The 3,307-nt window shown below is 44.8% G+C and overlaps 1 protein-coding gene across 1 annotated transcript in view; it reads right to left on the bottom strand.

Moving 5' to 3' along the window:
- Positions 1-355, bottom strand: part of POU2F1 (POU class 2 homeobox 1) — a 164,157-nt gene extending 163,802 nt beyond the window's left edge. The window contains exon 1 of the mRNA XM_029935075.1: positions 297-355. The gene's annotated coding sequence lies outside the window, so the exon portion shown is untranslated. The remainder of the gene's footprint in view (positions 1-296) is intronic.
- Positions 356-3,307: the final 2,952 nt, after the last annotated feature.

Below are 3,307 nucleotides of genomic sequence, written 5' to 3'. Positions count from 1 at the left end.
GAGGGCCGGTGCCGGCGGGCAGGCGAGCGGCGGCGGCGGGGTGGGCCGGGGGCAGGAGGAGGGCGGTGGATCGCAGCCCCCTTTGCCCCTTGTCTTCCCCCTCCGCCTGGCCGCTCCGAGCCTCTTTCCCCCTCCGCTCGGCGCCCGGCGGGGGCTCCGTGCTCCCCGGCCCCCCATCTCCCCGCCGTTAATTATAATAATCCTGAGTACTAATAAATTATGCTAAGTCGCGGGGGGGGGCAGCGGGAGCCGGGGTTGAGTATGAATATGAATATGTAAAATGCTGTAATGATTACCTGCTGCTGCTGCCGCCGCGGCTGAACTCTCATCTTGACTCGCTGCTCCTCCGTCCGCCATTTTGAATATTTTAACCAAAATCGCCCGGTCGATAAACCCTCCCTCGCTCCGGCTCCCCTCCCCCCTCCCGCCCTCGGTGCCTCCTCCCTCCTCTCCGCCCCCTCCCGCTCCTTCCTCTCCCCGGGCTCGCGCCAGGGGGCGCGCGAGGCCGTCGCCTTGGAGGAGCCCCACCCCTTCGGGCGCTCTGCGCATGCGCCTGCTGCCCGCCGTGGCTCTTCACTAGCTAAAGCGCCCTCAACCTGCCAGTCACCCCTTCGCTGCATTTTTTTTTCTTGGCTTTGCACATGCGCGACGGTCTCCACGCGCCTGAAATGCAGGCGGCGCATGCGTTACCTCTCCTCGGCTCCTTGAAGCGTAACCTGTGTAGTACGTTGAGTGTTCGTCCCTTCTTATAATTCACCCTCCCCTCCCGCCTCACTGCCCTCCCGGCTTTACTCTGATGTCCCCCAGTGGCCAATGACATACTAAAAGAAGGGCAGGGGACACGGCAGCCAAGAGCGTGGAAACGCGTGGAGCACCGTGGGCGAACCAGCCCCCACTGCGCACTTTTTAAGACTTTCCGCGCAGTTGAACCGCTGACAACAAAGCAGGGGCAGCTCCCCTGCTAGGTAATTTCCGGCCCGGTGGGCAGGTAGGGGCGGAAACGCCCGCCGTGGGGAGCCGGGCTGGAGGCACCTGCTGAGCTACGCGCGGGCGTCCCGCTTTAAATTTGAATCCTCACTAGTCCCCGCCCCCAGCTCTGCAAATGCTGGAGACCCGGCCTCGGCTAACGCGAGGGGGAGTGTCTTGTGCTGGTTTTAATTAGCCCCAAATCTCTTCTGCTCTACTTGTTTCTAACACTCGGCTGGCTTCTGGGGATCCGAGCGTTTAAGTCGCTAATTTCCGCCCCTACCGTTGGTGGGGTGTTTACGCGCCTCGATCGCCCCTTCCCGGATCGAAACGAGTAGTTCATCCCCGAGTCTATAAAAGACAGTCTCCGTTTCGCTTAGAAACATATTTAAAACCTAGCCGTAGACTGGAAACTGGTGACCTAATAAATCAAAATGTCGAAATCAGCAGTAGTTTCATCAAGAATTTTACTTTGCTGTGTTTCTCAGAGTAAATAAAATAGTAGGCGTTTTCTGTTGTACTCATGTTCTAAGATTTCTATCTTTCATGGTAAATTTCCCTGGACAAGACCCAAGTCTAATTATTTAACGAATTTTTTTAAAAGCTCTATTTTTTCCAAGAGTATTGGAAATCTCCCCCAATATTTTTTAAGAATAAAAAGAAAAGTGTATCTCATGGTAAGCAAAGAGAAGGGAAGGAAGAAGGAAGGAAGGAAGGAAGGAAGGAAAGAAGGAAGGAAGGAAGGAAGGAAGGAAGGAAGGAAGGAAGGAAAGAAAGAAAAGAAAGAAGGAAGAAATAGATGGTCTTGTCTTAAAGAGAGAAATGACTAAAGTCATTTGCAAATTGCAAATTCTACACTGAAGGAAACGGATCTCTAAGAGAGTTAGAAGTTATTCTAACGATTCAAGTTTTAATCGTGGGTCTTGGCCTCTTCATTGAATTCCTTACACAGTGCAAGTACAGTTGAAGCTATTGTCAGTGACAGCCAATGAATTTGGGGTGGGATTGCTTTATTCATGGTAATTAAGCCTTAGGGTGTGTACATGATTGTTCAAATAATTGAACCACCATATAATCTAATTATTTCAAGCCACACCAACATCACACAGTTAAGGAAATGCAAATTTCAATCATATTACAATTAATCCGGAAATATGGTGTAAGTTATATTCACCAACATTAATATAGAGGAAGACCTGCCCCTCCTCTGAGAGTAATGAATTTGAAATTACCTCCACTAAGACAAAGAACCCAAATACCTTTACTTAAATTCCTATCTTCTATTTACTCTTTGTTTTGCTCTTTTGTTTAAAAATAAATTAATATGACTTTCAGAAAGTAACTGAAGTCAGTGCATGTGCTATTCATTCTTTATCTCATTTCCATAAAAAGAAAATTTCACGGAATAAATTTTTATTTAAGGAAGAACAGCTCTGTGAGGAAAAAATAGCTTAAAATAGTCTATATCAATGATTCATTTTCCTCTTAATGAAAATATTTATGCCTGGGCATAGTAGATCTTCATAAATATTTGCTGAATAAAAAATAATGAATAATACAGTTGTATATGTTAGGATTGTTTTAAAAATTGATAAAGTCATTTATTCAACAAATATTTATGAACATCTGCATGCTGCCATAAACTTTACTCGGATGGTAAAAATACCAAAAAGTATAAAACACCACTTTGACCTCAGCACACTCATGTGTATCAATTCTTTTTTTCAATCCTCACAACTCTGGGAGGTAGAAACTGTTTATCCCCGTTTTCCAGGATGGGGAAATTGAGTCATGGAGATGTTACATAACTTGCCATTTTAGGGTTCTCCACAGAAACAAAACCAATAGGATACACACACACACACACACACACACACACACACACACACACACATATGACTTTCATTATGCAGTTGACACTTGAACAAGACAGGATTTATGATTCCTGATTCCCCACACAGGCACAAGTCCAAGTATAGCTTTTAATTCCTCAAAAACCTTACTAACAGCCTACTGTTGCTGGGAAACTTACCAATAATATAAATAGTCAAACAGTCAACCAACACTATTTTGTATGTTATGTGTATTATAAATAAATGTAAAATAACATATTTTTATATCTAGTCTACATATGTTATATATTCTTACTATATTCTTACAATAAAGCAAGCTAGAGAAAAGAAAGTGCTATTAAAACCTTACAGAAAACACAGTTATGAGACTATACAGTAAAAATATCTGTGTATAAGTGGACCTGCACACTTCAAACTCCTATCAACCATATATATGAAAGAGATTTGTTACAAGGAATTGGCTTACATGAAAACTGTGGAGGTTTAGA

The sequence above is a fragment of the Suricata suricatta genome, chromosome 3 (genome assembly GCF_006229205.1).
Source record: "Suricata suricatta isolate VVHF042 chromosome 3, meerkat_22Aug2017_6uvM2_HiC, whole genome shotgun sequence".
Taxonomy (NCBI): domain Eukaryota; kingdom Metazoa; phylum Chordata; class Mammalia; order Carnivora; family Herpestidae; genus Suricata; species Suricata suricatta.
The sequence above is the reverse complement of the archived record's forward strand: the minus strand, read 5'-3'. Positions and strand labels throughout refer to the sequence as shown.